This window comes from Artibeus jamaicensis, unplaced genomic scaffold (genome assembly GCF_021234435.1).
Source record: "Artibeus jamaicensis isolate MK-2021 breed Jamaican fruit bat unplaced genomic scaffold, CSHL_Jam_final contig_475, whole genome shotgun sequence".
In the NCBI taxonomy this organism is placed as follows: Eukaryota; Metazoa; Chordata; class Mammalia; order Chiroptera; family Phyllostomidae; genus Artibeus; species Artibeus jamaicensis.
In genome coordinates this window covers 502,761-526,592 of record NW_026521852.1, presented here as the reverse complement: position 1 = coordinate 526,592, position 23,832 = coordinate 502,761, and the positions used below count along the sequence as shown (strand labels likewise).

The 23,832-nt window shown below is 54.3% G+C and overlaps 1 long non-coding RNA gene across 4 annotated transcripts; it reads right to left on the bottom strand.

Annotated features, from left to right (window-relative positions):
• Positions 1 to 1,688: 1,688 nt before the first annotated feature.
• LOC128627841 (uncharacterized) lies at positions 1,689 to 23,395 on the bottom strand. Of its 4 annotated transcripts, none has more exons than XR_008392147.1 (3): positions 21,844 to 23,395; positions 5,910 to 17,143; positions 1,689 to 2,787 (listed from the first exon to the last, which is right to left on the bottom strand). It is a non-coding gene; the product is annotated as an uncharacterized LOC128627841 (long non-coding RNA). The 4 variants fall into 4 exon arrangements; XR_008392149.1 differs by lacking the exon at positions 1,689 to 2,787 and having other exon boundaries at positions 4,472 to 7,963; positions 15,658 to 17,143; XR_008392146.1 differs by lacking the exon at positions 1,689 to 2,787 and having other exon boundaries at positions 4,472 to 15,815; positions 16,149 to 17,143.
• Between the last annotated feature and the right edge of the window lie 437 nt (positions 23,396 to 23,832).

The following is a 23,832-nucleotide window of genomic DNA, read 5'->3' as shown; positions in this document are numbered from 1 at the left end:
CCCTAGCCCCCGAGGTGATGGTATCAGAAAGTGGGGCCGCTGGGTGGTTAGTGGGTCATGAGGGCTGAGGCTTCACGAATAGGACTGAGTCCCTGTAAAAGAAGCCCAAGAAAGTTCCCTCACACCTTCTGCCCTGTGAACTTACAGCTGGAAGGCACTGTCTACGAACCGGAAAGCTAGCTCCTACTAGACACCGTAACTACCAGTGCCTTTGATCTTTGACTTCCCAGCCTTCAGAACTGTGAGGAATAAACTTCTGTTGTTTGCGAGTTTCCCAGGCTGTAGTATTTTTCATAGAGCCTGAAGAGATTGAGACTCCCAGTTTGTTGTGATTTGTTAGAACAGCTATTCGTTTCCTGTGGGTCCTCGGAACACACTTTGAGCAGCAGAACCTTTCAGAAACAAGACCACAGAGCACTGGCTCTCGACCCCTTGCTACACATCAGAATCACCCGGGATGAGTTTAAAACAAATAAAAAGTGATGTCCAGGCCTCAGTCCCAGATCAGTTAAGCCAGAACCTGTACAGCTGGGGCCCAAGAATCAGTAAAGGCTCGTAGGATAAATCTAACCAGAAAGTAGGGTGGGACTGTTCAGATCTGCTGCTGCAGGCTTATCAAGAACTCATCAGCATTTACTTCCACAGATGGGCACTCTCCCCAGTAGTACTTACACAGGGCTTGAGTGTACCTTCTGTCCAACACTCCCTTCCACCAACACACTTATGACAGCTAACCACGTGGTACAACTCAGCTAGGCAGGACCCACCCCCAACAAAGCATTTTCTATCTGGGTGTGCCCAAAAAAACATTCTGTTCACCCATTCCAACTTGTAGCACTTAGTCATCTGGGGACTGAAATCAGAGCAACTTGACAGCAGAATCCATATTCCTCCCCTCGCCCAGTACCTAGGCTGGGGCTTGGAACACAGTGGATGAAGCAAAAACTGTTCCATTTGTTACAAGTGACCCAAAGCTCCCAGACCCATAGGTACTTCTGTAACCTGCCTCCATGGAGAATTGAATAAAACAGCCCTGGGATCAGAAACCCAGAACCTTCCATCAACAGATTAAAACAGCCCTGGAGCTGCAGTCAGGGCAAATGGCATTCACAGGGAAGTTTTCCCAGCAGATGCCTCACTGAACCACCCCCCGCCCCCGGCAGGGTGGCCATCTCACGGAAGAAGCTTCCCAGGTGGCTGAGTTGTCACCGTTTTCTGAGAACCACCCTGCAACCTGAAGATCCCACAGGTTTCCGAACACCTTTACAGAACTTGTTCCCCGTCTCCAAGGGCTGATAGAAACTAAGAACTGAGAGAAAAAAACTCCTGCACTGCTTACAATTCCACTGGAATCATCAGCCTGCCCCACTGTCCGCCAGCATAAAGGTCACGTGGAGGAGCACCACCACCTTTGTGGGCAGGCTGTGGCCCACTGCCGTCCAGGTCGGTCTCCCAAACAGGAGTAGCCCCAGGCGGTCAAAATGGCAGCATCTTTTCTCTCATTTTATTGTATTTCTTGGCTCCTAGATTTCTGTTTTCATCTTAATGGGCTTCATTTTTACTGTCTGCTGTAACCCACTCAAGTGCTTTATAACACAGTTAAGATTTGCATCGGAAATTAACTTTCAGATCCCCACCTTTCATCATTGCGGAACTATAATAAAAAGTAATGAAAAACAAAGACGTGGTAAACTGAATACAGTGAAATATTTATTAAGCTCAGATGCAAGAATAGTCTTTTCTTAACAGAAAGGTAAGTCAACAAGTAACCAAATTATAGAATTTACACCAGTATACATTTCAGCAAAATGCAACTGAGGACCTCAGATAAGTTAGTGTGATCTGTTTTTTAAAACCCACTGAATCATCTCCTACCTCTTCGACAAAGTATTGGAAATGCAGGTAAAGGAGTTAATAGGAAAAAGTGTGACCTTCCTTCCCACCCTACGCCCATCCATCTTCCAGGAAACCACAGGCTGTTGCTGAGCCGACTTGGCACCAGGCTTTGAGGCCGCTGCTTTTCCCCCTACATCATAACCGATTTCAAATGGTGCTAGACAAAAACAGACTCTGAACACCAGGAGAAATCGGTCAGCCTGTGTAAGAGATGGGTCCAGTGGTGCTCCGGGGCTCCCGCACCTCGACGGTGCAGGTGGCAAGTCTGACGTCAGCTGCTGTGCAAAGGCAGCTGCATGTTCCAGGGCCCAGGGGCAGGCGGGCAGTGCCCGTGCGGATGGGACAGTCCTTGGGGCACACAGCCCTCTCCCCTTCCCTGTTTCGACCCAGGTCCCACCCCAGCGGTGCCCACCACCGACTCAAAGGCCCTGCTGACCGGGTACTCTTGCTACCTGTCAGCAGAAAGAGTATCACAGCCTCCACCCCTGCTCAAACCCCTAGGTGACTGCAAACACGAACTCCTCCCTACCCACTGTTACCCCCAAACGCAACATACTCTAGAGCATGCTTTGCTTTTTGCGTTGCTTCCGTGTGGACCCGGCTCAGGTGGCAGGAGGAGCCCGGCCGCAGAGCAGCAGCGCCGCTGCCGTCGGCCCTTGGCTGTGCTGCAATTCTTACTCCTAAAACACTGATTTCAAATGGTGCTAGATACAAAGATGGAAAAATCTAAGCCACCATGTGAAACCAGCTTCCAGAAGAAGAGGATCTCACCGAAGAAAAAAGGGAGAGGCGATCAGAAGACCCAGCCTCTGTGCCGAGGAGAACAGCTCCTTGCAGCTCCACTGATGATGTCCCACGTGACAGGCAGAGCGAAGGGTCCCGGTCACACTCCTGGAGATGCAGGGCATGGTTGAGAGATATCTTGCACAGATGCAGCGGAACAAAATCCATAAGCTCGACGTTAATTTGACTCCACAACTAGTCCCTATAGATTATCACACACACGATGAGACGATGAGCCAGAGCTGTTACTAAAATGCATTTCTACATCAGTGCGGCCCTGCGTTTCCGAGACAGCGCACAGTGTGTAAGATGTTCTTCGGGCGTCACCGTCACGCGCTCCATCAGGAAACAAGCCCCACCTGCCACCTCACAAAGCCACTTTCACCTGGGCCGGGGCAACGGCCAGGGGCCCTGCTCAGGAAGAACTTGGGCCCCACCAAACAGAAGGAAGTGTGAGAACACTGTTGATCTTACTCAACCTCTGGGGTGACACACAAAAGTGGTGCCCGAAAACTGTACCAAGTACAGCAGATAGTCCTCCAACACAGAGCTGAGTTTTGATTCGTGTTGTTTTCAAAATTTGCCTGAATATAAGATTTTCAAACCGTATGTAAGTTAAATGTCCCATCTCCTAATTGCATCACGTTCTTCGGTTGTTGGAAGCTAAGAAAACATGTGTCTCTCTCTCTTCTGAGACTACGACCGAGAGAAAGAGGAGACAGATGGAATCTCTGTCTCTCAGGTTCCTTACCAATCCTTTAGGCCTCCAGATATATAGGCTTGTAAGTTGTTGGTTCCTGGAGGGAAGAGTGTGTCCTGCTCTAGGGGGTAGGAGGAGTATATAACATCTGAACACTGGGCTATACTCTTCAACCCTCACAATAACCATTTGAAGCAGGTATTATTCCCAGTTTTGCCAAAGAAATGGCTCCTTGGCGTCGTTCAATAACTAAAGATCCCAGGTCTAACCCTGAAGTCTGTTTCTGCCCCTCTGCTGCCTGCTCCATAGCAGGATTATCACTTCATGCTGTTGTTGAACTTAATCATAAGCAGGACAGGGCGAGGGGCAGGGGGACCTAAGGCACGATTTCTACATGGAAGCGGGACGGCACTGACTATACTACACGCTGGACTCGGTGGAGGCAGCAGCACACCTGGTTCCACCAGGGCCCAGGAAGGTGGGCCGCTTGCTGTGTTCTTGAAGAAGAAGGCCTTTGTGGCCTTTGCAGTGGCTCACAGCACGGCAGCGGGAGTGGGCGCCACTGGAGATGAACCCCCCCAGTGCTGTGAGGACTCCCAAGTGATTCCGACAGCAGCACCACGCTCTGCAGCCCAGGGGGTTTGCAAGGCCTGGGCTGCAGCTGGGGAGCTGGGGCCTGTTAGCTGGCTCGCTGCGAGGGTTTTTAGGTCAGGAGTGAGGGTCACATGACCGTAATTATCATGGGGTCTGAATCCTATACCAGGAAGAGATTTCCAATCCCTTTGCTAAATATCCGTCTTTCTGCTTTTCACTTCAGCCAACCCCTTCTCCCTTTGCGATTCCCATTCACCAGCACCCACAAAACCCTTTCCTAAGATGCTGCCACACAGGCATCCTTCAGTGACCCAGACAGCACCCGTCCTCCCACCACAAGGCCCCTGCATACACTGTACCCTTTCTGGAACATTCTCCATCCACTCTCCCACTGCTACCACCTGTCAACGCCCCCCACCCTGCCAAGCCCCCTTCCCCACATAACCCCGGGCGGTCTGACGTCCCCTTCAGATCTCTTCCTCAGGGAAGCTCCCCCACCTTGCCCCCAGCCCAGCTTTCAGCTAAGTCACATCTCACAGCATCTAGTTCTGTTCCTTCAGAACACACTTATGTCATTTGATCATCAGGGTGATTAATTAATGTCTCTCCTGCTCCCCAGGAAACGTCGGCCGGGAGTTCAGAACATGGGCTGCCCACAGCACAGGGGCCTGCCCCACTACGAGTGAAGGGACACCAGAGTTAGGGACCCCAACTTCTGGGTCAAAATACTTTTAGTTCTCTGGAAGAGATAAATAAATCATTAACAGTGCATCGCTGTAAACACTCTAAAGAAGGGAAAGAAAGTAATCTGAGTCCCCAAACCTTCTGCCTTTCCAGTCCTGTTGGATGAAAGGGCCTGTTCAGGTCTCAGCTCTCCCCACAGACCCGGGCTTCCCTCTCGCTCTGCTGCTCAGTGACTCACCTGAAACAAGCTGCTGATTTTGTTTCCTACCTGGACCGAGCCGGTGGCCTGACGAAGGCTGGAAGCGGTTTGCCCACCTGCACTGGGTGTGAGTGTCACCCAGGCCCAGCCCAGGAAAGTCCCAGCCTGCTGAGGGCTCAGCTGTCACCTGCAGGTGGCAGGATCCTCCCACATTGGCCTCGTGGTCCCAAACACACTGGCCGGCAGCAAAGGGCTGGGTGGGCTGCCCAGAGAGAAAAACCGCCCACCCGAGGAGTGGGTCTGTCACCATGGGAGGTGCCACTGTGCAGAAAAAGGGCTTCGGGAGCCCAACTGCAGCCCTGGTGCATCTCTGCGTCCAATTCTGTTTGCGGGTTTGTCCGCCCCACCCCCTCACAGCCAGGACACTCCTCAGCCTGAGCAGGGACCGGGCACGGAGGAAAGGTCACCACGCAGTGAATCAGACTCAGTGGCCTCACTTCCTGCTCAGCCCAGACTGGGAGAACCTCCCTGGAATGGGCCTCAGAGGGCTCGTCTGAGGAAGCCGGGCAGGCTGGTCACGGCACGTTCAGTGCTCCAAGGGCCGGCAGGAAACTCAGACAAGGAAATGGAGACAGCGCACGGCAGAAGCAGAGTGGCCTGCAGAGGCCACGTTTGGTCTCCAGGCATGCAAAACCTGATACGCTGTTTTAAAAATACAATTCACGGCTACTGGTTACAGAACAGTCTGGAGACTGTGACAAGAGCTGCTACTTCACTCCATAAAGGATGCTGTTTCCTTTAAAGTCCTAAATATCACATGTGGCACAGTGCCCAAAAAATACCACGGGAGAAAATGGGAAGGGGAGGCATTCTTGTTTATGAAATCCAAAACCAAACCCACGGAACAAAAAGATATTCACCCCAGAGACCCTAATGCTGCCGCCACGTCCTGCGCGACCTCGAGGTGTTCAAATCCAGAACGCAGAGAAGGTGCCTTCGAGGCAGCAGTTCCTCCCTCCCAACGGGGCTGGATGCTGAGTCACAGCTACTTACGCCACTGAGCCAGAGCTCTAGCCAGAGCGGGGGAGGGGTGCCGGAAGCAGGGCCCAGATCATCCTTCTTCGTGCCTCTGGGAATGCTGGTTTCAGGCTCCTGGCCGTGAGGAAGACTGGCCTTGGTGTGAGAGGGGCCTGGGGATGCCCTTCTGAAAGGAGAACATTCTGCCTTCAGTCCCAGACCATTGAACGGATGGACTGAGAGGCCCAGCCCAACTTCCTGTCACTCCCTGCTCCAGCCCAGGCCCTGTGTCCTGGACATTTTGTCTTAAGCCGTCAGGGTGAGGCCTCTGCCAACTAGCTGCGGTTAATGAATCAAAGGAAAGGTTAATAAAATGAAGGGCATGGGCATGGGAGCCTGGGGTGGAGGGGAACGTGAAAAGGTCTTTCTCTCTCTCTCTCTGGCAGCTTGTCCCCCAAAAGAAGGCTTAGCACACAGGGACCACCACGCTTCCCAGACCCCAGATCCCAAAGCAGGAATACCATGCTCCAGAAGCACTGAGCCCCTCAAGACCCCACTGAGGTTTCAGGGCAAGAAGTCACAGCCTCCTCAGTGTGGTGGGCAGGCCCAGCATCAGCAGCACTGGTTTCCCCTGAGGCCGGGTATGCAGACCTGTGTCTCCAGGCAGCGGCTCTCCACAAAGTCAGGCTCTCTGTCCCTTTCTCAACACCACCAGCAAGAACCCGCGTCTGAAAACTTCCCACTGAGTACAGAGCAGGGAACCCTGTGGCGGGTGGGCAGGCGGGCGGGCGGGCGGGCTGGAGGGGAGGATGCTCCCCAGGCCTTCGTCCCGTGGAGCGTGGGAGGCAGCAGGAGGCAGTGGGGAGCCAAGGGAAGGAGGAGGGACAGAGGGAAGCTGGGAGCCTGGAAGTCACCGTGGCCCCAGGGAACGGCGCAGCCCAGCCAAGGAGGGCGGGCACGGACCTGAGCCAGTGTTTTCTGCAGGAGGAGCAGGGAGCAGACCTCGGGTCTGGTACACACACTCACCGCCCACCACACAGTTCCCAGGTCCAAGCCAATGCAGATCCAAAGGAAAACCACTAAACCATCTCCCAGGCCCACTGAAGATGGTCTCAGAAGTGAACTTCAGTCTCAGGTGGAATCTCACTCTGGAGGTTGAGGAAGAGAGGCCCCAGGGCCCTGCTTCCTCACCTCCAGAGGCAGAGTAAGTACCAGACAACAGTATCCATGGGCACCCCATTCACAGGCCCCCCCCTCGGCGTGCCCTGTCCTGGTGGGCAGCCCTCACTGCCCCTGAGGGAGAGCGGGGCCTCTCTACAAATCAGACATCCTCCCGGGAGCAAGGCCCCACCAGCACCAGGAAGCCCGGCCCGGTACCCACTAACCTCCGAGTGGCGGTTCTACCCAGTACCTGGGCGCACACCTGGCTGAGCACATGGACGGGGGCACACCCTGTGACATGGTTCCACTTCCCTAGTTGTGGGGAGGGACGCTGGGCAGGCAGAGGGTAGGTCCAGAGTCCAAAGCCAACTCAAGCACCTTCCTCTCCTGCTTCCCCTGAAGCTGGCAGGGCTGGTAGCTGTGCCTACATCACCAGGCCAGCCTCATTTTGTTATCATGGCCTCTGTCTGCCAGTCTCGGAACCTGGAACAGTGAATGGTGGGAGGAGGCAGGAGGACTGGGGAGGGCAGGGGAGGGGAGGGGAGGGAGAGAGAGGGGAGGGAGGGAGGGCGGGCGGAGGGGGAGAAAAGGAGGGGGAGGGGCGGGAGGTGGAGGAGGAAGTTTCACAGTCTAGTGCGTTCCCATCAGATCAGAGACGGAGAACGCGCACAACTTCCCCTTTTCAAGCGCTTCTCCGTCCCCACTTTCATTTCTGTTCCTTCCCCTCTGGACTGGGGATGGCACGGCCGGGGGACTAGGCAGGGGAGGGCGTCCAGGTACCCAGCCAACTGGGCTCTCGCCCGGCACCATCCCAGCCTGGCAGGCTCCCTCGCTTTTACCCAGCATGCCCTTCTTCTTGTCAGGGAGGCCTCGCCCTCTTGTTTTCCAAGTTTTATAACAGTATTGTTTGTTGTCCAGCAGATTAAATTCTTTTGGAGGCCGGTCGCAGGGCCGGGGGTGGGGGGTGGGGTGGTTGAGTTGACGGAGAAAAGAGAGAGGGAGAGAAAATACAAATAACTTCCATTAGGGCCAAAAGATTAAATAAACTCCTTTTTGAACAGAGTTCACCTGTCTTGAAAGGCCAGTTGCCAGAAGCCTGTGTTCCCTTCCTCCCTGGCCAGGTCCCCTCCTAAGCTAGCAGGGTGACACACGGTCTCAGGTTTTCAAGGCTGATCCTCAGGGTTCAAGCTGCAAAAAAAACAGCTACATTGTCCTGGGGATTCCTGCATGAGCAGCCCCCCCCCCCCCACAAAGGCTGCCTGATGTGGGCAGAGTCAGTGCTGGCAAAGACACTCTGGACCATCATCTGGGGGGGGGGGGTCTGGATGCCTGGGCAGGACACCTGCCCCGTCTCAAAGGTGGCTCATTTCTGCAGTGACCTTGCAGTTTGTTTACATTCAAAATAAAAGCAATACATCAACTCCTGCCCCGGAATAACACCACAAATGAATGGACAAATATTCATATATACTCAAGGAAGGAATGAGAGCAAAACCAGAAAAGAAAGGAGACCAAAAGTCAACATAAAAGCAGCATGATCTTACACAGACAGGAGGGACCCCTGAAATGTCCCCGACCTGTCAGGCCATTCAAAGTCAAAGCTGCAGGAGTGATAACAAAAAAGGATATATGGTTCTCCATATTTAATACAACCCTCATTTAATCATTAACTGGGTTATTTAAGACTTTGGGTTTCCTCCGAATGCTATGCCCATTTGAACCCACACCTGTGCCTTCAGCACAGCAGGTTAACGCCAGTGTTCGCCGAGCCATGGACCTGCCTGAGATATTCCTCTTCTACCTCTTACCTTCTTCCCAGCAAACCATGTCTGGCCCTGCCTTCTGCCCCACCCTCCACATCTCCAACGCCTCGCAGAGGTCCCTGGGGTTGGGGGAAGTCAGAGTAGTGGTGCGAAGACAGGCTTAGAGCAGCTCAGGGATTTCCTGGTAGGAATAAGGGGCAACATGCCTCTGTCCTGTTTTCATTTGCAAATAAAATGAGCCCTGTAGGGTCAGTTCCAGGAGTTGTCTCTGCAAGGGACATAAGGTGAGGGCTCCAGGGCCCCTGCTTGTGTGCCCCCCTCCCCCAGCTTAGGTTTGTCTCAAAGGCAGGAAGGGAAGACACAGAGTGCAGCACACCCTAGACCCTGGCACCCAAGCCTCACGCTCTCCCAGGTGGTCTCAGAGTCCCAGAGACCTGGGACTGGAAGGCTCTGCAGCCCCCTCCCTCAGAGAAAGAGCACTCGTCATTCCTCAGGAGCCCTCGGCAAACCGGATGACGTTCTCCCTGAAGCCCAGACTGAGGCGCCCTCCCTGCTGCAGGTGCAGTTATCCTTCCCATCCTCCAGGTGAGCAGACAGAACTGGATCCAAGACGACAGAGCTTCGCAGGTGGCCTTACCGAAGCCTTCCTCCACCAAAACAGCCCCCCTGGGTTCCCCATCGCAGGGCCTCTGTGCCAGCCGAGGCTGGATCCAGGGGCTACGGATGGACGGACCTTCACAAAGGCATGCGTGTTGTCCCCAGGCCAACCCTGAGCCTTCCTCAAGGAACGCCTGAAGAGAAAGCCTGGCTAAAGGTGACATAAATAAAAGTAAAACACTTCTCTTCCCCTTCACGCAAGTTCTGGGTCTATTCGACTGAAGATCACTCAGAGGACTACATGGCCAAGAAAACACGCTGTTCCCTGCTCTGCCTCAGCACCCCTATAAAGAGTGTGGGGTCATGCTCACAATTCGGGGAACGGATGCCCAGGGGTTCTCTGACCCGACCTTCCTCTCCATGGGTGAAGTCTGTCGCTTCAAGTCAATCATGAAGCAAACATTCAGGGCTGAAGCCTGCTTCCAGCATCTTAACCTCACGCTGCACATTAGCCAATTCTTCCAGCAGGTGTTGTACATTCACCAGCAAAGAGGTAATGTACACAGCACACGCACGTCCTGGGCAAAACTCTGAGCATATCTCATACATTCGTCAGAAAAAAACCTCAACGATCCCCTGATAAGGCCTCATTTCTAACAGAGCTACTTAGCAGGAGCCAGACTCTATGCACACGAGTGCCGCACAGATGTTAGTGCGGTGTGAAGCATGTTAGAAACCTCACCAGGAACGCATGGGGAATGGCTTCCTGGCCAAGAAGTGCCAGCCCCTTTTCACAAGAGCTCCGAGGCATTGAGAGAGTCCGGGAACAGGAGAATCCGGATATTCGGAGAAGGGGCCTGACCTACGAACTACAGAGATCAAGTCAACTGCCAGAGACCTGCTCCCCACCCCTGCCCCTGCCCCACTGATCAGCGAGGAACACCCACCAGAGCCCAGGGAAATGACCCCCGGAGTCAGGGGACCTGGGTGGGTGACCCAAATGAAGCAGGTACTAGCAGTGAGATTTCTGCAGGACTTCCTCTGGCTCAGGTTCACCCACTGCAGGAATAACACCACCTACCCTGGCAGGGCTGTGTGCGAGCCAAGAGAGCAGGAAAATGTGGAAGAACTGTGAAACATCACAGTGTACACAGGAGACAATGCGCCCAGCCCAAACCCCTGTTCGTGACCTCACTGTGGGGTGGAGGGGCTGGGCTCTCAGTGATGAAGCCCCAGGAAGTGTCTAGTCAGCGGAGAGTCTCGGAGAAATGTAGCTATTTTTAAAGCTCTGCACTCTGGTCAGTGGGTTGCACAGTGTGCGTCCTCAGGCCCAGGGTCTCCTTCTCAGGCAGCCTGGGAGAAGTAGCAGACACTGGGGACGGCAGGTGCCCTGGAAGGGCAGCCCAGGACCCCAGTCCTCCTGGCCTCGAGCTGGTCGTGCACAACAGTCTGGGAGGACCTGGGACCCTGGCCTTTCCTGCATGTTTTATTTTTGCTACCTTTTAACTAGTGACTCAAGACTAAAAAGCCTAAATGGAACCCGTGGCTCTGATATATTTTTGTTTTTTTCCTCTCCCTCTCCCTCTCTCGCTCTCTCAACAGAAGGGCTTAAACAACCACACGAGAAGAGAGTCTAAGCATAAAGGAGAACTTCCTGACAGTAAGAGGCGCAGACCCCGAGCAGATGTCGCAGGGAAGGTATAGGTCATGCGGACCCTGCAGGCCCAGCCTCTCTCCAGGGCTTTAGAGCTGCAGAGCACGTTCCTCTTCCCTAGAGCACACGCCTCGAGCCAGCCCCTGCACAGCCAACCCCCAGCGACTCCCTCAGGCTGGGCTCATCTCTAGACGGGCCTCTTGGTGGGAGCCGGAGTCCATGTCCCATCACCCGGAGGATCCTCATCCACCCCTTCACGCAATCTCCAGCCCCTCCCACTTATTTCTTGGGGGTGGGGGGGTCCTTTGAAAAGTGTCTCCACCTACCTGTCCTAACTGATGACAAGTGGCTCTTCATAAAACAGGGCTGCAGCTGCCCACAGGTTTTCCAGATCCCTCCCTTCTTTAACTCAGGTCTAGTTTTCCCTGTCCCGAGTTTCTAGCTAAGAAATACCTCCACAAACATCCAGGGACCCCCGTGTAGAAATGGCAGTAATGTTCCAAGAGGTTCTTTTTCAACTCCCTCATTTTCCAGATTATAAAAGTGGGTCCCAAAGAGGTAAAGTGAGTTTTCACTGAGAGCGCCAAGGTCTGCTGACTCTTCTATACCAAGTAACATAAGCCCAGTTTCCCTGCACCCGGCACACTGCACCCGGCACACTGCAGCCTGTGCAACACCAGGCCCCTAGCAGCAGATGGCAGTCTCGGTGTTGGGGGGGGGGGGGCTGTGACCAGGGGCAAGGAGAGAAGCACTCACGTGGCCTGGCTCACGTGGGCCAGCCGCTGCTCCACTTCCACTTCCACGTAAACAGGTCCTGAGCCCTGGAGCCGCACGCACTGGGAACATCCCTCCCACATCTCCCGCTGCCAACTTGCCTCAGCCTCTCAAGACACAAAGCTCATCCAAGCATCTAACACAAGGTCACTTCCTGTCCCTTACCCTTCACCTGTCCCCTCCCTATCACGACAATCTGGAATCACGTGTTCTGGCAGGAGAGGCCGGGCACATATTTTACCAGTGACTCGGCAAAGCCTTAACCTGAGTGCTCCCCTGTGCTGTGTGGACAAGGGGGCAAGGTGACCAGGCTCAGGTAGAGACACCAGCTGGCGCCTGATGAGGGTGGAAGATGAAAGGCCAAGAGCAGCCATGGCTAATGGGAAAGACCCTACTTTGCTGGAGATCAAAGGCCTAATGTCTACTGCCACTGTCCTCCCCGACACACTGCAAGTTTCTTTAAGCTACAGGACTTGGAATAATTCTTCTAGGTGTTATAAAAGGAGAGGGGCCAGCACCCCTATCAATGTCTTCCCCACATGGCTGAGGTGCTTCAGGCTCTTAAATTCCCTCCCTTACTCTGGATCCCCCTTCTTATGTCTACTTTATAAATCTTTTAACTCTGTCTTTTATTATTTAGGACCTCTCCCACGCGAGAACGTGGCTGAGTTCTGCATCCCCAGAACCGAGTCTGGTCCCTGGCACATAGCGGAGGCCGAATCCAGATTTGTAGAAGGAATGTATTTGCCTGCTCGGCCCTGCCTGTCCGTGGATACCCCAGGGAGTCTCCCTCTGCCTTGCCTCCCCAAAAAGGGATGTGGCAGAGCCGATCCCGGTGACTGCAAATTCCCCTTGGGCATCTGGCCTTTCACTCTGGTTCCTTAAAGTTCTCCTGGCTGCCTGCCCCTGAGGGTCTTAGCTCCCCAAAACATCTGACTTCAGTCCAGGAGGGCGGGAAAAAAAGGACTGCCTTTGCAATTGCCCGTGTTTGAGTCTCAACAACCCCACTCTCCAAGCGTGACCTTAGTTAAGTCACTTAATAATCACAGTTTCTTTAACTATCAAAGGGAAGTAACGCGTAATTCATATGGCTGTTCTGACACGAAATCACATAAGCAAAGAGGGGCCCTTCACAGCAGCCGGTTTCCCTTTCTCTGGCTGCATGCTGAGACCAAGAACTCGGGTGCGCATCTTGTGCCTGCCTGCTCCATGACAGACCCCAGTCTGCGCTCCACGCACACGTGCCCATTCCAGGCCACAGGAGGCAGCCCTGGTTGAACACTGGGTACAGCCCCCCACGACCTCCTGGCCTCGGTCCTGTGGTCAGACAATGCACAGCTCCACGGGGCTCTCTCCATCCTCAACCCCCACTCCTCCCCTGCCCCGGCTCCACATGACCGCATCAGGTTCTGCGCAGGCTCTGAGGTCTGGAGGTGTTCCCTGCCTTTATCAGCCCCCAGTCAGCTCCTGTTGAAGGAGCAGGCAATAAACCAAACCCAGTCTCTGCCTTCCTCACACACACTCCCAAGTCCTAGAAAAGCAAAGCACAATGAGGACCTCCCACAAAAAGCCAGCTAGTGGAAAAGGACAGTATCTCTTACATATCTCACAGGGAGGCAACGTGCCCAAAAAAAGTGACCAGCACAAGGTACGGATCCTCTCGAAAGCTGTGGCTGCAGCCTTGGGGGCACTGGTGCCAGGGGACAGAGCCAAGACATGCATTAAACAATTCACAGCCCTGACCAGACCAGAATTCAATGGAACTGAAAAGGTGCTGGCCAATCAGGTCCCCTGACAGAGCCCCGCCCCCAATGCCCGCTGGCCAAGCCACACCACCACAGTTCTAGTGCCACGAGCTGTTAACCTTTGCTGGACTCAGATGGAAAGGCCCCACCCTGCCTCCTGGCTTCCAGACCACAAGGATCCAAAGGTCAAGAAAGAAGTGCCAGATATGCCTGCCGCCCCCCCCCCCCGCCCCGAGCAGGAGGTGTCAACTGTTCTGCCAGCCTGACTTGCGACACATAATGCCCCGTGTCATGTCGGTAGAAGCCAGGCTGGTAAGCAGGGAGAAAAGAACTAGGTGAGGGACACAAACGGGAAAATCAACAGGGAAGCACCAACCCCAATTCCAGAAACACTGAAGGTGACAGGGACAACTGCGTCACAAGGAGCAAAACCAAACACCCCTTTGCTTGCCACCCCAGTCACCCCAATCTGGATGAAGGCAGGGCTATGAATGGGAGGGGTGGTCACCCACAGCCAGGCCCAGGGACGTACCATGCATGAGAGCGGAGGCTCCGAGCATGGCCAGCAGCTCCGTCTGGCTCCAGCTGTCCAGCCAGCGCTGGCCAGACTCGGGCCGACACATCTTGAGGGACTTGGCCCGCTCCTCTTCATCGCCCCAGCTGCACCAAAGTTGATCCCTCCTCTTTATTCATGCTCCAGACCCAACACCCCTAGCCACCCACCCCTTGCTACATCAGTGCTGGAGGGGCTGAGACTTGTCAAGTTCCTTGCAGGAAAAGACACCGGACTCTTCCAAACAGCCCTGGGTTTCTCAGTGTGAGGACCTCAGGCCACTCCGGGCCAACTCATAGACTTGTTTCGGAGGGGATGGAAAGTGAGACATTGCACGGCAGAACTGGCCAGTCTTCCCTGAGACATATGAGCAGGCAGCAGGATCCCACAGTTGCCTCCTGATTTCCCCAAAAGCGTCATAAAATTACGTAGCACCCTTTCCCTTTTATCTTTAGACCCCAGGTAAATCTGCTCTTGGCTAATTCCAACCGGCCCTTTTGGTCCAGAACATTGCAGGGATCTACTTGGTAGGGGAGAGATTTTCTGGCTACACGGCAAGTGCCTAGAGTCTGCTTTCCGAATTGTCTCTACCATGTGAGACAGACCTCCCCAGTGCTGTAGGCCGTCATCATTTTTAATCACCCTTGCTATTATTATCAAGTGAGGCAGAGAAAAAACATTTCTACATCGACTGTCTACAGATGCTCTGCAATGGCGTACTGGGCTAGGAATTTTTGTTAAAGGCGAAGGCAGTAACAGCCTGGAGGAACAAAGTGCCCCCCACCCCCACAAAAAGACATAGGGAAGAGCTCCAAAGTCTGTGGCCCAGACCACAGGCTAAACTCCAGACCAGCGCCCTAGACCAAGGGTGTCAAGCTCATTTTCACCAGGGGTCACATTAGCTCTGCAGTTGCCTTCAAAGGGCCGAAGATAATTTTTTAGGACTATATAAATGTAACTACTTAACTGTTAAGTGAGAGCTCAGTGCTGCTGCCTGGTAGAAACAAGGTGCTGGGCCAGATAAAACTAGGTGGGGGGCCGGATTTGGTCCCCCGGCCTGGTGTTGCCACCTGTGCCCCAGACTAAGGCCGGCAAGGCCAAAGGCGTGTCAAGTAAGAAAGGACATCCCCTGATAGCACAGGGAAGGATACCCCAGCCCCAGGCAGGATCCCGGGACTTTCATGGGTTAAACCCGGAACCTCGGGCCAGGTATTGGGGGCCGAGGAGAGTTTCAGGTCAGTCACTGTGGGATGCCCAACTGGTCTGCCAGCCGCTACACCCAGCAGCCTCCCCAGCTATCTTCCACATATGCCGGCAGCCTGGTCCCTGGGACTGGCCACTCTTCCCCGAGTATCTGCTGGTTACGAAGCCCATTCACAGAAAAGCCAGGAGGAAGAGAATGGAAAGAAGAGAGCAACTGTTTGGGAGATTCTGAATGAAGAGTTTAAGGATTCCTCACTGAATAAAGGAAACGTTCTTCATGGGAAAACAAGGGGTTTGGGGAAGATGAGAAGGGGGCAGCCCACACCTGACTTACCTGGGGGGCAGGAGAGCAGTTAAATCCTATTTTCCACGCTGCATCTGGTTTCCATTAAGCATCCTGGTGATGAGTCACCGACAAGACCAGGATCCTATCACGTCAATCAGCACTTTCGGTCACAGGATGGCACAGAATAGTTGGTGGCTTTGTAGCACCTATGAGAGGGAGAAGGCAGACAGGCAGCCCACCATGTCTATACCACCTAGCACGACACGCTCAGGCACCACCCAACTCTCCTGAGGACAGCTGACACCTCTGCCTACTCCAGGAAGATTTCCAGAGACCCCAAATCGGGGTGAGGGCAGGGAGCAGACACAGCTCCCGGATGTGGGAGCTGAGTTTGCCCTCATACATCCTAGAGAAAATCAAAGGCAGGAGGAGGAAAGGGTGGGGGGAGGCAGGAAAGACAAGAGGTCCAAAAGAAGGAAGACAGAGGTCAGGAAACATTCTTGGGCAAAGCCAAGCAAACGGAAACCCAGAAAACATACCGGAGGCTGGGCTCCGCCATGGGTCACACTGCGCCTTCAGCCACATCGTGCACCCAGTCTCTCCTCATCCAAACTCCAAACCCACTGAGAAGTATCAGCTCTTCCCACATCAGTACCCTCATCCATATGACCTCTGAATCCATCAGCATCTGAAATAAGGGGGAGAAAGCTCGGCAGCCCTGAATCACACACAGGCGCACATGCGCACACTCACACACACACACACACACACACACACACACACACACACTCGCCCACCCACCACTCCCATAATGAAAAGCCCCTAAGAGATGGTCTCACTCTCTAGGTTCCGATTGTCTGATAGAAGTACTCCTCTCCACAGGGGAGGACAGACATGTCTGTTAAGAACTGCTTAGCACAATGCTATATATAGTCTAGGTTCCAACCAGTCTAGAGATTTGGAGCTAGAACTTGGCAGAGAACCATGCTAGATGCTGGCAAGCACCAGCCTCCCCCAGCCAGCCAACTGAAAGCCTCGCCTCCCTGCTGGGGGCAATGAGGACAAACAGGGTCCTTCCATTTGGACCATTAACATTAGGCACTGAGGGACACAGGTTTCTGGTTCCACTTTAGAGAAAATTGACTTCTTCTAAATGTGAGGGGGACGTGCGGGGGCTGAACACTGAGTTCTAGTGTCTCTGCAGCTCTCTGGCAGCAAGAGAAAATCGATCTAGTCGTCTCTTCTGGAGGACCAAGGGTGGGGGTGTGCAGGAACAGAATGGAGAAGGCACAGCAGCTGGCTGGGTTCAATAACCATCTATCCAGTTCCGATGTTTGAAGGAGTCAAAGAATGCAGGCAAATACTTACTGCACACAGCCAGGCTGCCACGCATTTTTTTTTGTCCAAATAAATGCGAATGGGCACATGTTACCCCCCAGTCTGACGGCTGCCTTCTGCACACCACACCACCTCAGCTGAGCTGAGTCTCCAAGAGGTTGTCACTCAGGCGTGGGGCTAAGCTCTTCTGAGTTCCCTGTGGGGAAGAGGCAAAAGGAAGCGAGGTGGGCTCAGTTCACAGAGCCAACCTCAAGCGATTCATTGCGCAGGCTCCAGTCAGGGGCCCACCCGGGGTTATGATGTGGCCCTGAAACCATGGCCCTCAGCTGCTGCTCGCCATCCAGTGGCAGAAGACGGACAATGCTTGGTCCATCGTCCTGGAGAAGGGCCACCATCAGAGATACAGGGTCTCTCATCAAGGAGGACTCGACTATCGGCTCTTTCAGAAAACAAACTCGAGGGACATCACAGCTCTCTGAAGTATAGAATGTGGGCTCTCATCACACACACAGCTTCTGGACAAAGAAATGTGAGACTCAAAGGATTCAACACCCACATATATATAATGTTTTTAGGTCAAGTCGCTCTGTACTCAGGCTCAAAAAGATATGACGCAAAGCGACTAGTGCTCCCTGTGTGCTCTGTGTGGGGAGAGCTGGCTTCCATCCCGCACACCGACCAACTGTCTACTGTGACCTCGGTCACATCTTCCTGCTCCCGCAGATTCCCAAGGGCCCAAAGCCACTCCTCCCAGAAGTCCCCAGTGAGTCCCACCTGGAGGTCTCTGGGGAAAGAGGTGCTCAGTGACAAATGTCAGTGCTAGCATCATCCATGGGAAAGCATGAGACTGAAAAATGGCAGATGGAAAAGCAGGCAGGGAGCTCCCAGGCCAGGCTCTCCCTCAATCCCTGCCCACTCCTCCTCTGCCCCAGGACACTGGGGGAACAGGAGAGAGAGGGAAGCCAGGTGCTGGGGACAATGGCTTGGCCACAGTTCATGGCAGTCGAGGTCCAAGTTCTCTCTTGCTCCCAAGGAGGCACGGTGGGGCGGGGCCCGGCGGGAGGGCGGGGCCTGGGGAGACGTCCTGCGCAATGCAGCGCAGTGCTACAGATTCAAGAAAAGCCTAGAACCTTAAGCCGCCATGATGCCGCAACACACAGGTCAGGAACTCAAGGTTCACAATTTCTCCTAGGAAGGGGGTGAGGAAGATGACGGGGAGGATAAACTTTAATTTGGACAACAGGGAAGGGGAGAGAGAAGCAAGCTGCCCAGGAGCTGGGCTTCAGCTTAAGGCTGGATATGTATATTCACCATCTTCACACAGTGCCAGCAAAGGAGACCTAAGACGCCACAGCCCCACGATGGGTGCCTGCTCATGGGGTCCTGGGGCTCCTGCGAGGCCTTCCCCACCCCAAGAAGAAACATGCCTTCTGGCCAAGGCCATGAGCCACAGGGAGGAATGCCCAAGGGTCCTGGTAAGACCTCGCTCTTTTGGGAGTAGGGAGGGGAGTTCAAGGATCGACACCATCAAGCTCATCTAAAAATACAAACATCTGCATCTTCCTTTCAGATTCTACAATTCAAGGGTCCACAGCACCCTGGTGAGTTACGTGGCGTCGCCACCCGCCACCCTGATGTCTAACAGTTGGCTTCTTGCTGCTAAGCCCTTCCTGAAAATGACCCTCGCCTAAGGGTCAGCTCTGAGCCCCGACAAGCTGTTTTTGCTTTCATGTTGACAGAATGTCCTGGCCACTCAGCTGAGCGCTCCATCTCCCTGCTCCCAACACACTGAGTCATCATCCAGAGAGGAAAAAAACAACAAAGCAGCCGTCACCAGGGTCCCCACTGCCGTCGGCTGACTACTCATGGGCTGTCGTCACTCTGCCCACTGCAGCCCCAGAATTGATGACAGGGGGCTTCAGGGTACCCAACTCCCCTCCCGCAGGATGCACAGTGTCGGCAAGCAGCCACTGCTGCCGGGAAAGAAGGGAAACTAACCTGGTATCAAAAGGCTCCCAGGAAGGTGCCCCGGTTAACCCTCACTCTGCCACTACCAGTGCTCAGAGCTGCAGCTGTTCCCCTGGTGTCTTTCTGGTGCAGAAGGTAAAGGGCATTTACTCTAGGCAAGGGAAAGACACTACCTGTCAGGCCTCAGGTGGGTGCTGCCTGGTGACTTCCTCCCCTGCCCCTGCTTCTGATACGACCAAGGCACGCAAGTTCCCTTTCCCCCAATGTCTTCTTGAGTCAAGCCAACTGCTATGTTCCTTCCTTAACTCCCTGAAAAACAACTGGGCAGGGAAAGGGAACCGTAGTTTCTGTTGGGAACCTATTTGTTTGGTAATACACATTTCTGTGTAGTAGGTTACACTGGCTCCATTTCGCTGACTGGGGACACTAAGACTAGAGAGACCAAATAATTTGTCTAAAACCACCCAGGGAAGCCGGGGCAGGGTCAGGAAGCAAACCTACACCTGCCCTAGTGCAACGCCCCTGCTCCTCGCCTTCTACAGTCTCCACTCTCTTCTGGGTTCTGGAGCTTGTTTCCGCTCTGAGCAGACTACAACCCATCCCACCTCTACATCGTCTTCCAGAAGGAAAGCAACCAGGATAACTGAAGTCTGACAGCCCATCAAATTCAGCTGCAAAGGAGACAGCACCATGAGTGAACCTGGCCACAAAGGAAGAGGGAAAGTTAATGAGGTAGCAGTGAGGGTGCCACGGGATCACTAAGTGACCAGACCTTGGGTGCAAGAAGATCAGCTACCCAAATTCCCACAGTGCCGTTAGGAACTTACAAAATTCCTTAAATAGACACGTTTTGGGGATCCACCTCATTAAGAGGCGGTTTGTAGGCACTGAGGATTGAGAGAGAAAACACGGCAAGACTGACATACCAGGGTTCTGACCACGATCAAAACACTTACCAGCCACAGAACTCTCCCCACAGGTTCCAGTAAGGAGTATGTGAAACAACAGCCGTAAAAGAGCTCGATGTGGTGACTGGCAGGCAGAAGGTACCCACTAGCTATGCATTTCCCTTCTTTCCCTAGCCTCTTGGAGCTCACAATCTAATAGGCGACGTGAGATTTATACACGAAAAACAGTGAGGCAACTCAAGTAGCACAAAGGAGGGATGGAACGTACGGGAGCTTGGCCAAAGGGGGTAGGGAGGTGACGAGGACCCCTCCTGATAAAGGTAAGCAGGAGAGGCCTGGGGGGACGGTGGCAGTGCCGCAGGTGGGTGCCGTGGAAAACACCGGTGAGAGCAGAGGGGTGGAAAAAGCAAGAACAAGTCGGTCACCTGGCTTTGCTAGAATACACAGTCCAGCTAGGGAAACTCAGAGAGGCAAGACTGTACAGGAACTAAGGCTAGTTACAGACAGCCTTCGGCAGCATGCTAAAGGAAGGGATTTGATTCTGGAAATGATGAGAAACCATTTTAAATCTCTGGGCAGGAAAGACAAGATGGCCGCTGCACGCACGAGGCCTGGAGAGGAAGGGGACGGGCGCAGGGAGCCTCACTGCTGGACTACAGCTGGAACCTCGTCCCTGGCAGGGCCGTGAGGACAAACAGAGAAGAAACACGGTAACAAGGCAGGGCCCTCAGACGGATCCTCGAGGCTGCCACGGGCCCCACCCCCGTCCCTGTGGGGAGACTGCTGGAGGCAGACCTATTTGGGGAACACCAAGCAGGGATCCGGATCCGGCAGGTCCGGGATGAGCTGCCACGTCTCTGCCTCCACTCCCCCCAGATTCAGCTTTTCACCAAACTGCCGTCAGCCTCAGGCTGAGGGCATGGGAGGCCCGGGCCTTCAGTGAGCAGTGCCCGAGCTGTGGCACAGCCGGGCCCCACATAGTGAAACTCCCACCCAGGGCCGTGTCTGAGGGTGGGACTGGGCGGTCCTACCCCTGGGGCCACCCTCACTGCGGCAGACACTACTGCGCCCGCCTCTGCTGCGCATTTGCCCCCCCCCACTCCTCCGTCACAGCCCCCGCCCCCCGCCCACTCTGCGGAACCGCACAGCAGGACCAGAAAAACCAGTGCTACCCTGTCAGAGACCAGCAGAAATACCTCCAAAATGGCAGCCTTGGGATAAAAGGAGCCCGAAAATGTTATCAGCCCAACTAGGGAAAGGAGAGCCAGTGACAAGGGCAGTCGACTGTCAACCTCCGCCCACCTGGGCCCCCCATACACCCTTCCTCACTCTCCCAGATGTCATATATTTCCCTTCAGAAACTTCTTCTCAAAAGCCAGAAAGCGCAGAAGAGAAAGAAGGGCATCACCCCATCCCCCGAGAGGTCCTGGGGGCCGAGAGGACCAGGCATTCGGAAGGACATTCTACTTCCTATACCCCAGTCCCTTTCTGTCTTCAAACCAATCTCCTACCACCAACTGGGCAAGAGCTACCCTCCAGGAGACTGAAATCTTTCACTGCTACGCCATAAGACCCTCCCCAGCTCTGTGGGCCCCAGGGAGCCAGGAGGTAGGGTTGCAAGGAAGGGCCGAGCAAGTACGGCCGTGCCCTCTGTTATGTAATAAGAAGGGCAGTGCTGCCCTGGGCCGGAGACCCAGAGCGCACTGCGCTCCCAGATGCGCAGTCATGGGCGGGGGCCGCTGCGCACAGGGCAGAGCTCAGAAACCCCCTCCCCACAGACAAGAGACCTGCACCAAGAGTGGGCTGGCAAGCCGAGACCCTGATTTTTCCACGTCCCCTACCCCCAACCAGAGGCACACAGCCTGCTGTCCTAGTTTTGCTCTCACTCTCGTCACTCCCCAGAATGACAAGCCTTTCTAACATGGGACCTCCAAACCTCTCATGGCCCAGTGGCTCTCCCTGAAATCCCACCAAATATGCAGGTTCTGAGCAACGTCCCAGGGTCGGTCCCCATCCTCACCTTTCCAAGCACCAGGGAGCAGCAGCTTCCAGAAGGCAGGTCCTTCCCATACTGGGCTCAGCTCTGGACAGCCCCAGACGTCAATGCAAATCTCTTGTCCCCTGGGAGTAGCCCAGAGTCAGCAGGAAGCCCAGGGTGGTGGCAATAGCAGCAGCAGCAGCTCTGCCTTACCTTGCTAGTGCGTTTCCAGGGGAGCCAAGAATTATTTTGCCGCAACACTGAGGTGTGGCTGATTGGAAAATTCCCTTTTCTGATCCCAAACTAAAGGACAAATATTTTCTCCGTTTGGCCAACCCTCTGCGCACCCATCTCCCCAACCCTTTCCCCTCCAAAAAGTTTGGGGTTCTCTAAGCTCCTCTTCCTCAGAGTGCGTGAAGTAAAAAAGGCACAGGAAGGGGCCTCCACTGGTCAGTCAAAAGCAGGCACACAGGAACATACGCACACCCCTAAACAGATTTTTAGAAAGCTGCTGGGCTTCTCCCCCCTCCCCTTTAAGCAAGTGAAATGCAAATTCAGATTTGATACCTTGCCTTGAGCCAATCAAAAAAAGGTTTTCACCTGCCATGGGCCAACCCACCAATCGGAGACATGTCTGGAGTGAGAACCCTCCCCTGGCCAATGGAAGGCCAGCTCAGTCACTTAGTTAATGATGCAGCAGTACAAGGAAGGCCATCACATGTGAACTGGAAGGGTGCCAACATGGAGACACAGAGAGCGCAAGGTAAACAACTTTCCAACGCCAAAAGGATGACATTTAATCTCTAAATGCTAGCTTCCCTTCTCAGCTCATCAGTAAGCCCTCTCAGCTGGCCCAACAGACCCCGGGTGCCTCACTACCTGTCCTCCTAGAGCTCCTAACAAGATGCAACAGTGACTGCGTCACCATTCCCCACTTTCCCCAACTACGCAGTGACAAACCTACTAGCTTTACCCCACTTCTCCCAGCCCACACCCTACCCTGACCACCTGCTCCCCACCAGCCCCAGATTCCCAGGACCGATCCTTCTAGTAAGGCAGCCCTGGGAAAGTGTGCTCCGGCCTTCCTCTCAGCACCTCTCCTCCTCACTCTCTACCTTTCACCTGAGGGCTGCATGGCCAGACAGACAGATGCTGACGCTTAACCTGGAAACCAGTCTGCATGTCTGTCCGATGGAAAGAAATGAGGGTAAAGCCTGGGAGGTCAGATGGGACGCTAGGGACAGCTTGCTCCTCTCTCCTCTTCCCCGGTCAGGTTTGAGCAGCTGACACTAAGGGAAAAGAAATTAAAGTGGAAAAAAGCCCTCCCTCAAAGAAAAAAAAATAGCAAAAAGTGAGAAAGAAGGTGAGAAAGACAGAGCGCCCACATACGCAGAGATATCGCCCCCGATCCCGGCAAATACATACGTGGGGGAAGAAGGGGGTTACGCCATCAAGTCCTGAAGCCCATCGGACCACCCATCCTCGCCTGCGGAGACCCAAATCTCGGTCCGGCTGTCAGGTGTCGCAGTCCCGAATGTTCCAGAAATTGGTCCCGTTAAGCCTTCCACCATGGCCCCACAACCTCTTGCTCCCATCCCTGCCCCCACCGCCACCCCACCTCCTCCCCACGGGAACCGCCCGTGCCACCTTGCGTGTCATCTCCTGAGCCTAGGCTACCCAGAGGCCTCCAGCCCCCGACAGATTTCTGAGCGCTTGGCAAGTGAGCTGGCAGAACCTGGTGCCCGGTGTTGCTATGACTTGTTTCTTGATTTCTCTCTCTGCTGCAGCACGGCTGTTGCTAGCAGACCTATCGACAGAGCGCTCTCTCTCCCTCTCCCTCTCCCTCTCTCTGAGCTCTGTGACGCAGATCTAAATTCTCCAGTCTGCTCCTTGTGTTGCAAGAGCAGAACTGCAGCTTTTCCCCTGGAGAGCCTGAGGGCAGTGCCAAGGCTGGTCAAACAAGGCAAAAAAAAAGTTAGGCCTGCACTCCACTCCCTGGTCACACTTTTCTCCAATTTTTACCTTGCACCT